This window comes from Hevea brasiliensis, chromosome 2 (assembly GCF_030052815.1).
Source record: "Hevea brasiliensis isolate MT/VB/25A 57/8 chromosome 2, ASM3005281v1, whole genome shotgun sequence".
NCBI classification, from domain to species: domain Eukaryota; kingdom Viridiplantae; phylum Streptophyta; class Magnoliopsida; order Malpighiales; family Euphorbiaceae; genus Hevea; species Hevea brasiliensis.
Window position 1 is genome coordinate 86162721 of NC_079494.1, and position 14966 is coordinate 86177686.

A 14966-nucleotide genomic window follows, 5' to 3' on the forward strand; every position below is an offset into this window, starting at 1 on the left:
ACTTAGCAAATCCTACACTTCCAAAGTAGAAAACGGAAATCCTAGTTGGATAGATTTCTAGTGGGTGATTGAATTCTTATAATTCTATTGATCATCCTCAGGTACATCCATTATTGGAATTACAATAAACTATAAGTGAGCAACTCCTTGCCCATCACATCTCATGTGAGGTTCAATCCTTTACCTAGCCCCTAATGCTCAAAATCTCAAGTACATCCATTATTGACTTATCTTGCATTAGTTAAGTTGATCCCATTGAGCCAGTAATTATGCAAATAATTTTAATGTCCTCAGGTACATCCAATATTGGCCACCAAACTATTTACATATTTACAACATCTCATTCTTAACAATTATTCTTAAAAAAATCTCTTAAATTAATTGCATCTTATGCAACCATTTAAAATTTTTTAAAATAATTGCCCCAATGGAGGGCCAATGTTATAATTACTTTAATTATAGCATTTCCAACTTAATCATTTGTTTGGAAGATTTTATGGTCATTCTAATTACTATTAAGGTCTCACTTTGCACATTATCCAATTAGCATGCATATATCATATAATAGCATACATTCCCATACATATCATGCATTCATGGATAAGCAATAAATATGGTATGATCATGGACTTTCTAAGGGATTCAATTCTTAGCCACCAAGAATTGAATCAGGGCATTCCTAGGTGCATTTCATTCATTCATTTTACAAGAGTTGCTGAAGGAGTACATAATCAACACTTGATATTGAATTCCTCCCACTGGTCCCACCAATGCTCTTGACTTCCTTGAACTTCTTGCAATCCAATATTACATAGTAATCCTTGGCATGCCAAGGCGAATTTACAAGAACTTAAATAAATGAAATTACAACCTAAAATTTATTACAAAACTTAATAATACATGCCCAAAATAAATTAAAATAAATTAATTAATTTACAATCCCAGATAAACATAAAAGAAATAAATCCAATCACATTGGTCTTTTATAGTCCATGATCATCCATCATGCATATCACTATTTAACAATTAAATAAAACATACATACTTAAATTAAATTGAATATCTCATATTCAACTTAAAAATCCAGATTTGAATATGATTCAAATAAATTTAAAAATTCATATTTGAATCTCATTCAAACAAATTTAAAAATTCAGATTTGAATCACATTCAAACAACTTTAAAAATTCATGTTTGAATCACATTCAAACATTTTTTAAAAAATTAGATTTGAATCACATTCAAACATTTTTTTAAAAATCAGATCTGAATTTTATTCAATCAATTTTAAAAAATCAAATTTAAATATGATTCAAACAACTTTAAAAATTCAGATTTGAATCACATTCAAACAACTTTTAAAATTCAGATTTGAATCACATTCAAATAATTTTTAAAATTTTGATTTGAATCATAATTTAATTGTGTGATAAAAATTATAATTAATCAATTTAATTAGACATAAAATGGATCTTAGATCACACAACAATTGCATATTCACCATCCATTTACCTTTGCACACCATTGTGGTGCATCAACCATGCGCACCATGGTGTTCATCATTTGTGCCGCCACCTTGGCTTTGCAACCAGCAATGACCTTTTGATCTCATGAGCAAACACACAATTAAATCATATAAACATCAATCTAAATGGTAAATATAGTGGCTCTAAAACCAATTGAAGGAACGGAAGCGTGAAAAACACAAGTTTATACCATTTAATTCAAAAATTTTCATCTAGGGTCACATGCATCATGCAAGATTTATTTTTATCTATTTGATTTCAATGATAAACAACATATTAAAACTCTTTTAATATGTTTTTGGATCTGTATTTTCCATTTAAGATTTTAAAATTAATCAGATTAATTTTAGAACCCTATATTAAATCAAGAACGATTACACTAACCTCTTGAAGCACTGCAGCATATCTACGCCTTTGAGATTTGTCTTCAGGACACCAAATGTTGTCCCTCTAGTTTGTCCACACCAAGAACACCTATGGCAGCCCTTGAACAACTTCTAAAGCTTTTTCTATTAATTAGAAATTCAAGTTCTGCCTTTTAAGAGACTATAGATGTAAACATGACACTACAAACAATTTCTAGTGTTCTTAATTCAAGAGATTGATGGCTAATCTCTTTGAATTGATGAGAGATGAAGAAGAATAGATGGAGAGCCTCAAAATGGCGTGACAAAGGAGAGGAGTGGCTGCTAGTTGTTTTTCTTTTTCATAACAACACTTATATAGCTAGGTTAACACATTAAGCCCTTGCTACATGTCACCCTTTGATTAGCTCTAGGTTTAAGTGACCCAATCACATTGTGCTAAGTGTCAAACCTATATCTAATCTTGATTTTAATCATCTTACATGATTAAAAAAACATTTGGCAAGCTTATGTGTAATCCCATGTGTCACCATCTCATGGTGCCACGTGTCACACTGTGAAATGACCAAAATGCCCCTGTGTCTTAATTTTGAGTTCTTAACCCAAAATAATTATTTTTCTTCTTCTAATCAATTTATATCAAATATAAATTAATTAATTAATCTCTATTAATTAATTTCTCATTAATTAAGTTCATATTTAAACACTTTAAATATAAATTTAACTTATACTATACATCCAATAATCTAGATTTGGTTTCAAGTCATGCTAGGGACTTTGCAATTTAATTGCAAACCAAACCTATTTAATTAATCAATTAAACTCTTTAATTAATTAATTAAATCTTATTTAAATAGGTGATAACTTGTGTATGTGTGTGACTTACTAGGCTCATCACTAATTGGCAATGAGACATGATATCAACTCTTAATATCATCAGAACTCTTTCTTACCATAAATGATTTCTCTAAATCATTTTATGAACCTCATAGACCATGGTTAACACCTAGCATAGCATGCCATGGCCACCCAATTAGTAATAAGGTTTACCTTAAATGAACCTATAATCATATGTTACCATGCACTAGAATCTCTCTGTTACAAAATCCCAACTCAAGCTAGAGTCATGGTTTATGTCAAACTCCATTTGCTATGAATATTATGTTCTCTTTTAATTCCAGTTATTGATTAAAAAGATTTTCTCATCAGAAACTCTTTTCTGAATAAATCTATCTGTCCTGGCCAGGAACTTGAAACATCAAGAACAATTAAATGAACATAGGATTTTATCTCTATTTACTTAGAGGAACAGATTCCATCTTGATCAACACCTACTTCCATATATAACTAGTAGGAGCCAACACATGCCCATATACCCATACACAGTACAAGTATGAAAGCAGTATCAAACTCAAACTACCTATATACAAGATAACTGTGCTATCTCAGGTCTAAAGATTATATGCACTGATATGATTTATGACAAAACATTGACAAGAGTAAACTCCATGTGCTTGTCACAAGTGTCACTGGTTCGGCCTACAAATCATTTATAAGTGCCTATCATGTTTCTTATGTGGCATGAGACTCACCATTCCATCTTATTTATATCTCATATAAATAACTTGGGAACAAATATGAATACAATCTTTCTGGATAAGTCATGTCCTTATTATTAAGTATCCTCGATTGTGAACCTATTTATGATACTTTGTGCTATAAATATTGTCACTCATTTTCTTAACAACTTAAGAATAATATTTCTAACAAAATATCAATGGACCTTTTCTATTACACATAAATATATTATGTAAACGGAAAAGTGGAAATGCCTTTTATTAATAAAAATATGTACAAGATACATACTAAATGATATGCTCTAGGGCATACTACTAACAATTTCTATGGTGAAAAGTGTTACATCTATACAAACCACAAAAGTCTAAAATACTTGCCAACCTAGAAAGAGCTCAATCTTAGATAGAGGCAATAGATTAAGTTCCTGAAGGACTATGATTGTGTGATAGACTACCATCCTGGGAATGCAAATGTAGTTGCTGATGCCTTGAGCAAGAAGTCCATCACAGCTTTAAGATCACTAAATGCTTGTCTATCTCTAGCTCAAGATGGAGCTATTTTAGCTGAGCTATAAGTGAGGCCAAACCTGCTACAGCAGATACAAGATGGGCAGAAGGCGGATGAAAAATTAATGGCTATTGTGGGTAAAATCTTAGAGGGGAAGGAAACTGATTATAAGGTGAAAGCAGATGGGTGTCTTTACTACAAAGGAAGAGTGTGTAGACCAGATGATGAGGAATTGAATACTAGTATTCTGAAAGAAGCACATACTAGTATTTATGCTATGCACCCAGGAAGCACAAAAATGTATAATGATCTGAAGCCTTATTATTGGTGGCCTGGTATGAAGAAGGATATAGCTGACTATGTTACTAAGTGCTTGACATGTTAGCAAGTTAAAGCAGAACATCAAGTTCCATCAGGATTGCTATAGCATATAAGCATACCTAAATGGAAATGGGATTGAATCACTATGGATTTTGTGAGTGGTCTACCTTTCACCCAGAAGAAGCATGATGCAGTGTGGGTGATAGTGGATAGATTGATGAAATCAGCACATTTTCTGCCAGTTAGGACTGACTACTCAATGGAGAAGCTAGCAGAATTGTATATCAGTAAGATAGTTAGACTGCATGGAATCCTACTTTCCATCATATCTGATCGAGACCCAAGGTTTACATCTAGTTTTTGAAAAAAGTTGTAAGACGCCTTGGGCACATAACTCCACTTTAGCACGGCTTTTCATCCTCAGACGAATGGGCAGTCAGAACGAGTAATCCAGGTAAACCTAAAAACTAATTGAATTCTTACAATTAATAAATTGAAATGATAGTAACAATGTAAATTATGTGATAGCTCCTTGAGGATATGCTGAGGAGTTGTGTCATTGAGTTTGAGGGGAGTTGGGATAGATATCTCCCACTGGCAGAATTCGCATATAACAATAACTACCAAGCTAGCATTCAAATGGCCCCGTATGAAGCACTGTATTGGAGGAAGTGTAGAACCCCACTATGTTGGATTGAATTGGGCAAAGATAAGTTAGTAGGAGCAGACCTGGTGAAACAGATAGAGGAAAAAGTAAAGTTAATCAAAACTAATTTGAAGGTCACCTCAGATAGACAAAAATCTTATGCTGACTTGAAGAGAAAAGAGGTAGAGTATGCAGTTGTCGACAAAGTGTTTCTTAAAGTCTCACTGTGGAAGAAGGTACTGGTTTGGAAGAAATGGTAAGTTAAGCCCTAGGTTCATTATCCCATATAAAGTCATTGAATGTGTGGGACCAATGGCCTATTGGCTAGCCTTACCGGCAGAGCTGGATAAGATCTATAATGTATTCCATGTTTCTATGCTAAGAAGATACCGCTCAGACCCTTCACATGTCATCTCCATGGAAGAGATTTAAATTCAACCAAACTTGACATATGCAGAAGAACCCATACGAATACTGGCTCGGGAAGTGAAGGAACTGAGAAATAAACAAATTCTACTGGTGAAAGTACTTTGGAGTCACCATAATATCGAGGACGTAACTTGGAAAAGTGAAGAAATGATGAGACAATAGTTCCCTCATGTAACAACCCGATCCTTCTCCAGTTAGTATTGTCCGCTTTGGCCCATGGGCCTCACGGATTTGTCCCTTGGGAGGTTTCATTCCCAAAAACGCGCTAACCAGGTGAGGAAGGCTCCCACATATATGGCCCAAATCTTTTCTTCCCGTTTCCGATGTGGGACACGAAGTTTCCACCCCAGTGCGGGGCTGGTTGAACAAGCACGTCCCAACCCCATCCCTGGGTCGTGACAAGCCCACTAGCTTCAGCCTGGTGCGTCCTCGCACCACACACCGTACTAGAGGGAGTCCAGCTCTGATACCACAAATGTAATGGCCCGGCCCACTAGTGATATTGTCCGCTCTGGGCCGAAGCCCTCACGGTACTAGCTTCCGCCGGGTGCGTCCTCGCACCACACACCGTACTAGAGGGAGTCCAGCTCTGATACCACAAATGTAATGGCCCAGCCCACTAGTGATATTGTCCGCTCTGGGCCGAAGCCCTCACGGTTTTAAAACCGTGAGGGCTTCGGCCCAGAGCGGACAATATCACTAGTGGGCCGGGCCATTACATTTGTGGTATCAGAGCCGCTCCGCGTGCAACCTTGAACGATGGTGGGGCAAACCTCAACGAGGACGCTGAGTCCCATAAGGGGGGTGGATTGTAACACCCTAGGCAAATCCCACATCGACAAAACACGGGAGAGATGGTGGGTTCATAAGTTGACAGTTCGTAACCCCTATTGACGCGTTTTAAAACAGTGAGGGCTTCGGCCCAGAGCGGACAATATCACTAGTGGGCCGGCCCATTACATTTCAACTGTTTACATCAAGTAAATTTCGAGGACGAAATTTTTATTAGAGGGGAAGAGCTGTTATATCCTCACCTTAGCTAATCAGTACGTTCTACTGTTATGGTGACCAATGTTAGTCTAGGTAGCTAGAATATTTGGAATTATAATTAGACTAGAGTGAGGAGTTATAAATAAACCAAATAATGATAAGAAAAATTAAGAAAAATTTTTAGAAATGAAATGCACTAAGGCTAAATGAGCCGCAGCCCCAGTGATGAGTAACCCTAACGGGAAGTGACGGTGAAGGCTGTTAGTAACCCTAGACCCAGGAAAAACTTTATGAAATAATTTTTGGGACCTCCAGGGAAGGATTATTGGGGTTTCAATGACAATAAAATGCTAAAAAAAACAAGAAAAATTTAATTAATCGGTACCCACAATTTTAACTCGTTAAGCCAAACAGAGGGCATTTTGATCATTTCGCCTTCAGAGATGATTTTTGATCAACTTGTCCAATTAAGTTTATAAATTATATGATATCAAATATGAATAAACATTGCTAAAAATGAAATTAAAAGTGAGTAGTAAAGAGAAGAAAAGAAATAAAGATAATATTGATTTATTAAGCATGAGGTCATTTAAAATATTTGGCCAATCAAAATGCAATAAAATCATTCATAATACATTAAAAATAGAGAAAAGAAGTCAAAATTCTAGAACAAACCATCAGCCATCTTCCTCCTTTCCAAGCCGCACCATATTCCTCATCCCTCTCCTCCATTGCCAAGTTTTCCAAAGCTTACTTCCTTAGTCCTCTTTCAACAAAACCCTAAGTTGTCAACACAAAACCTTAATAGTTCATCTTAGTGAAGCTTTTGGGAGCAAAAATAAGTAACAAATAAGAGCTTTTACAAGCTTGGAATTGACTCCATTAAAGGTTAGTGACCAAACTTTTTCTTTCTCTTTAAATTCATGTTGAGGAAGTGGAATTAAATGGAAATTTACAAGAAAATTCAATAAAAATCACGTGTATACGTCCCCCAAATTTTTGGTAGCCTTGGACTTGGTAGGGTTTTGAAGATTTCTTTGAATGAAAATGGTACCATAGCTGCCCTTCACACTAATCCCTTGATTAGGATAATGAAGTGTAAGTAAATGTACAATTTGAAATGGTAGAGTTCGAGTTTGGGCACAAATTTGAAACTTTTTTTCATGTATTGGATTTGGTTATGTGTGATTAAGAGATGAAGTGATTTGTTCCGTGGGAATTGAAGTTAGGTATGCTACCCTTGGTGACCTGCAGGACTAGGTGTGAGTCCAGCAAGTTTAGGTAGCTATAACTAGAGTTGTGTAGGTTCAATTGGTGCAAGGTCAATTGGACATGAAACTAGACACATAATGGCACAACTTTGGTGAAGAAACCCTGCCTAGAAAACCAAACTAAGTTGACCTAAAAACTATCCTAATCTGGGTGACCAACATGCTATCCCTGGAAAATGACCAAATGAACAGTGTTTGTTCAAACGGTCATAACTCCATGTAGAAAAGTCTAATTGACCTGAAGTTTATATCAATGAAAAGCTTAGACAATTTAGAACAACTTTCATGAAGAACACCAAACTAAATTTTTACCATAACCCATCTGAATTGCTAACCAAAATCATGGTATCAAAACTACCAGAACCATTTCTGTCCAGAAATTCTGGGTAGATGCCAATCCGGCCAATCCTAAATAAAGTAGCATAACTTGAGCTAGAAATCTCCAAATGGGGTGATTCAAAAAGTGAAATGTAACTAGACACAATAAGGAACAACTTTGATGAAGAACATTCGGCCAAATTCTTACTGTAGAATGGCTTAATGGAATAGTGAACTTTAGCACTCAAATCTGAAATTTCTGATTTATTCTCCATTGGTTTTAAGTATTGTTTGGCAACTAATGCCAACACTTTTGTAAACCAAAATGTGGTATCTTGGTGAACTTAGGTTTATCAAATTTATTATAAATTAAAAATTCAACCTTTGAGTGAAAATAGTCAAGTGAATAGTGACCTTTACATTACGAAAAGAAATAATTGAATCATTAACTGTGTAAAATGCCCTAGTATGCCTAGAATGATTGGTTTGGATAGGTTGGCATGCCAATAGGATTCTGTTAGCAGTACTGCATGTGGCTTCATATCATTCTGTGTTGTATGGCCTTATGTGTCATTCTGTGATATAATAGCCTTTGGCTATTTTGATTGAGTTTACTATACTTAGGTTTTATCCTTAATAATTATTACAGCTTATTAGTTGTTCTGATGCACACCGAAAGACACAATGTGACCGATGGTCTGATGGCCCAAGGTACTTAGTACTCAGTGCCAGTTTACTCGTTTATCCAGTCCAGTCGACTAGTATAGGTTACTTGGGCAATCAAAATAAATCTTACTAAATTTTAATCAAATAATGCTATAATAATTGCCAGGAACTTAATCTATACAAATGTCAACATACATTATGCACATCCATTTTATTTTAGCTATTTTATTTTATATTGGCACCACTAAGCAGAATTGCTTAGCAAGTCACTTTGGCCATGCACAGGTACTGGAGACATAGCTGGGGAGTCCAGCAAACCTCAAACCTGGTGATTAGTCAAATCTGCACAGAGTCCAGAGTTGCCTCATATGTGTAGTGCACTTGGTAGAATATTAGGATTTTGGGTTGTATTTTGTACTTTGCATTTTTTACTAGTTTTTTATTGTAATTACAAATTCATGAATCATATGATAATGTAAATATATTAAATTTCATATTACTGTAATTATCAGTATATTTTGTTAAAAAATAAAATTTTGGAGAAATATTCATGAAATTGATTCGAAGTGTAATGTGAACAAAAAATTTGAAGATTTTGTTGAGAATTGGAGATTGAGTTGATATGAATGTATATTGGAGTTCTAGATTTGAAAACCATATTGGAAGTGTCTTTTTAACAGGTTCAGAAGAACTGTTTTTCCAATTTATAGCCGGTACTCTGCCAGATTTTCTATAAAAATTTATGAAAAATTTTAGATTAATCAAATTTGTAAATAAATAATATAATTGAAAAAATTTTGCACTTGGTGAATAATAAATAAGTAAATTAAGGAGGGTAAATTGTTATGAAATAAAATATGGTGATCTGACACACTGTGTGACATATCTTGCCCAGCTACACTGTAGACGGGTAAGAGGTGTCACAGAATTATCCTCTCAGACTGGCTGCCTATCTGTGGATGGAATGCAGAACTGAAGTTCAATCTAGTTCCCAGAGCTTTTTGCAAACTACCTCAGAATCTAGAAATGAACCTTGGATCTCTGTTCGAGATAATAGATACTGGCACTTTATGTAGTCTCACTATCTCATCAATGTACAGTTTAGCCAATCTGTCCAGGCTATAGTCCATCTTTATTGCGAGAAAGTGAGTAGACTTGGTCAATCTATCCATAATGACTCATACTGCATCATGATTCTTCTATGTTCTAGGAAGTCCCATCACAAAATCCATTGTAATTCTCTCCCATTCCACTCAGGAATTGGCAGTGGCTATAGCAAACTAGCTGGCACTTAGTGTTCAGCCTTCAGTTGCTGACAAGTCAGGCATTTGGATACATACTCAGCTATTTCTTTCTTCATACCAATCCACCAATAGTGTTATTTTATTGTTCTATACATTTTAGTTCCACTAGGGTTCATAGCAAAAAGAGAATCATGTGTTTCCTTCATGATGATTTGCCTCAATTCTACATCATTTGGAATACACACTCCACCCTAGTGTAACAGTAAGCCATCATCATTCATTGAAAATGTAGGTTTCTTGCCATCTCGAGCTTCTTCCATCAATTTCTGATATTTTTCATCATTTTATACTGCCATTTTTATCTGATTAATCAACATTAGCTTCAATTGCCAGGTAGCTATCATTTGTCCTTCATCATCCATCTCCAGATTAGCATATAGTACCCTCAACTCATGCACTATAGACAAAGGAGAAACCCTTAAACTAGCCATAGTCTTGCGACTTAAGGTATCAGCTACCACATTTTCTTTTCCTGGCTGATAGTCTATCAAGCAGTCATAGTCTTTGATTAGTTTTAGCAATCTCCTCTGTCTCAAATTCAACTCCTTTTGCATACCCAGATATTTCAAGCTTTTGTGATCTATGTAGATGTAATACTTTTCCCCATACAAATAGTGTCTCTAGATCTTCAGAGCAAATACTATGGCTGCTAACTCCAAGTCATGTGTAGGGTAGTTTCTTTCATGGGGTTTCAGCTAATGTGATGAATATGCAATAATATTTCGATCTTGCATCAGTATACAGCCTAGCCCATTGTGAGAAGCATCACTGTAGACAGTATATTCTTTACCCAGTGTAGGCAAATTTAATACTGGAGCTTTAGTCAAACATCTTTTCAACTCATCAAAACTCTACAGGCATTTATCAATCCACTGAAATTTCACATCTTTTTACAGTAACTTCGTCAGTGGAGATGCTAACATGGAGAATCCCTTTACCAAACGACGATAGTAACTGGCTAAACTCAAAAAACTATGAACTTCTATAACATTTCTAGGTGGCTTCCAATTAAGGATAGCTTCTACCTTGCTGGGATCTACCTTAATGCCTTCAGCTGATATAATATGCCCCAAGAAAGCATTTTCTTTCAGCCAAAATTCACACTTCGATAGCTTGGCATACAACTATTTCTTCCTTAAGGTCTGTAGCATAATCCTCAGGTGCTTATCATGCTCCTCTGCATTCTTCGAATACACCAAAATATTATCAATGAATACCACAATAAACTGATCTAAATATATGGTCTGAAGATAGTGTTCATCAAGTCCATAAAAGCAGCTAGAGTATTAGTTAACCCAAATGGCATTACTAAAAACTCATAGTGGCCATATCAAATTCTAAAATAAGGTTTTGGAATACTTTGCTCTTGCACCTTCAACTAATAATAACCTGATCTCAAGTCAATTTTGGAGAACATAGCTGCACCCTTCAACTAATCAAACAGATCATCTATGCAAGGCAATGGGTATCTATTCTTTGTTGTCATCTTATTCAACTGTCTATAGTTAATACACAGATGGAGAGTACCATCTTTCTTCTTAACAAACAGTACTAGTGCTCCCCAAGGTGACACACTGGGGTAGATGAAGCCCTTATCAAGTAGTTCTTGCAACTGTACCTTCAACTTAGCAGGTGCCATTCTATAAGGTGTAATAGAGATTGGGTCCACACTAGGCATAACCTTTATTTCAAATTGCACTTCTCTTTCCAGAGGTAACCCTGGTAATTCTTCAGGAGACACGTCTAAAAAATCACATACTGTAGGAATACTCTTCAATTCTGAGTTCCCTACTTGGGTGTCTTTCACATGAGCCAAATAAGCCTCACACCCTTTTCAAATCGTTTTTCTAGCAAGTGCAATAGAAATAAGGTTTGATGGCAATAACTGCCTCGCCCCATGTATTACCACAACACCATACTGAAAGAGACCAAAGGTGACTGTCTTCAATCTACAGTCAATCATGGCATGATGCCTAGCTAACCAATCCATGCCTAAGATGATGTCATAATCTCTGAAGGGCATTTCAATCAAATCAGATAGGAAAGTATGTCCTTGGATCACTAAAGGATAATCCTTATATATTCTATTTACCCTAACCTCCTGTCGTAATGAACTAGTTACTAGCACCTCAAAATCCATTTTCACATAAGGAACAATAGTAAAACAAGTGATGCTGGCACTAAACAACACATACACATCTTGTTCAAAGATAGAAAATGTACCAGTTACACTATCAAATGTCTCTACCTCTTCTCTCTGCTGTATAGTGTATACTCTGGCTAGAGCACTATCTTACTTTGACTTATTAACTGTACCTTGACTGCCTGAGGTGCTTCTCCTACCTTTGCCTCTGCGTCTATTAACTGGCTGTGAACCTCTTAGAGCAGAACCTTGGACTGACCCTTTAGTGGTGGTAGGTGGCCCAGATCTATGAGGATTGGTACAATCCTTCGCAAAATTCCCTATACCACCACAATTATAAGAAGCACCGGTGGCTTTGTAACATACCCCTCCGTGGTTCTTACCATATGTCTCACATGGATGGGGAGGGAAAGAACTCCTGGTCATCTGCTGACCAAATCGAGGTGGTCCCTGTCCCGAAAATCTTCCCCTACTAGATTTTTTTCTACTCTGTCCCCCGAAGGTCTTCCTTTTACTAGAGTCACCACTGGGACTCTAACCCACTGACTTCTCACTTTTCTCTTTTTTTGTCTTCTCTTTCTTAGGTGCCCCTTCTGAGTCTATCCTCTCTAGCTCTAAGGCTCAAGATATCAGTTCAAAAAAGTTGTCATGCCAAAATTCGACCACTTGCATTCTCAAACTAGGCTTCAACTCAGCCTTAAACCGTTTGCATCTTTCTCTACTGGTAATGAGTAAGCTCCCAGCATAGTGGCTCAGGTAAGAGAATTCCCTTTCATACTCGGCCACTATTCAACTCCCCTGTTTTAGACTTAAAAATTCCTACCGTTTCAAGTCCACATAGGTGTCTGGGATGTATTTCTATCTGAACTCTCTAAGGAAGTCGTCCCATGTCAATATCGGGGGTTCCACCAAACTATGGGGGATGGTTTTCCACCAATCATATGCATCCCCTTGTCGTAGTGATATTGAGTATTCAAACTTCAATTCGTCTGTGCAGTGCAACTTCTTAAATACCCTCTCCATTCTTTCTACCCACTACTCCACTTTCAAAGGATCCACTGTACCCTTAAACTCAGTAGCCCCATATTTCATCAATTTGTCATATTGCTTGGTTAGAGGCTGGGGTTGCACTACTAGTGTTTGACTTGAGTTGGTATCTTCCCAGCCATTTGTTGGAACAAAGCAGCCATTTATTAGGCAAACTGTGCAGGGAATTGCTCATGGATGGAGCTAGTGCAGCTGACCCACTAGCATTTTGAAGAGATGGACTTCCCCCTATGTGTCAGCCTCAACTGACTGCTCAACTAAGCAATCTCCTTCCTTCATATTCAATTAGAGGGTATTCTATCTCCTTAACAAACAACACAAGGAGATTTCCCTCCGTCAGTTCATGTTTATAATGTAATGCACCGTATGTATCAATCAATGATATTGAGCAGCTGCACTTATCAAGAAAAATATTCAATTTCACAGTTCAAAACATGCTTTGAAAACTAGCTCCGATACCACTAAAATATATCACACCTTATCCCTACATAAGTGTAACACCCTCCCGGTAGCAACTCCGTACATTCTACTATTCCGGTGACCAGTGTCGGTCCGAACAGCTAGAACGTCCAGAAAAAATATTTAAACTAAAGTCAGGAACCATAATTAACTCAAATATTAATAAGAAAAATTTAGGAAAAATTTTAGAAATAAAATACAACCAAGTTAAACGAGCCGGTGCCCAAGCGATGGGTAACCCAGAGGGAAGTTGCGGTTCTCGCAACTAGGAGCCCTAGACCCAGGGGAAAAATTATAAAATAATTTTTGAGACTCCAGAGAAGGGTTATTGAGGTTCCTATGGCATTAGAATGCCAAGAAAATATTTAGAAAAATTTTTCAATCGGTACAGACAATTTTGACCCGTTAAGCCAAACGGAGGGCATTTTGGTCATTTCGCCTTCAGAGGTGATTTTTGGCCAACTTTTCCAGTTGAGTAAATAATTATTATAACATAAAATATGAATAAATATTACTAAAAATTAAATTGAAATTGAGTAGTGATGAAAAGAAAAGAAAATGAGAAAAAAAGGCTTATTTATGACATAATGTGATGTCATTAAAAGCTACCACCAATTGCATTCAAACAACCATTTAACTAACTAATAAAAAGAGATAAATATGACCAAAAATTAAAGAAAACACAGCAGCCATCTTCATCCTCCCAACTAGCCGAAACCAAGCCATGCCCAAAACCTCCATTAACACCACAAAAAAACTTCATTTCTCTCTTTGTTACACCACTAAACCCTAAACCCCTTTCATTAAAACTTGTCCACTCATCTTGGGAAAGTGTTTGGCAGCCTAGAAAAGGAAATAAAGTGAAGATTAAACTTGGAAAATTCTGCCCTACAAGAGGTTAGTGCACCTATCTACTTAAAACCCTTATTTTCCATGTTAGGGACTTGAAATCAACATGAATTTGTGAATTAAATGAACCAATTTTGTGTGTATGCCTACCATGAATTTCAGCAGCCCTAAGGAAGGAACAATGATGGAGTGTTTTGATGGACTTAAATTGGATTAGAGATCATGTTTAAAGCATGTATGCATGTGGTTAGTGAATGAGTTAGGAATTAAGGTATGTTGTGAAAATTTATAATGGAAACTAGGGTTTTGAGAGTGAAAATTTGACTTGGCTTATGAAATGATTAAAGGACATTCTAATGGTCAATTAGTGACCATTTGAGGCAAGTTAATCATAATTTGAAGTGAGCTAATGCATGGCAAAGTGAAATGTGCAGGCTGCCTAGAGACAGCAGTAATGAGGCTGTGATTCCAGCCCACTTAGACAGGCATAACTTTGGCTGTGTAGGTCTAATTGGTGTTTGGCCAATTGGACGTGAAACTAGACTTA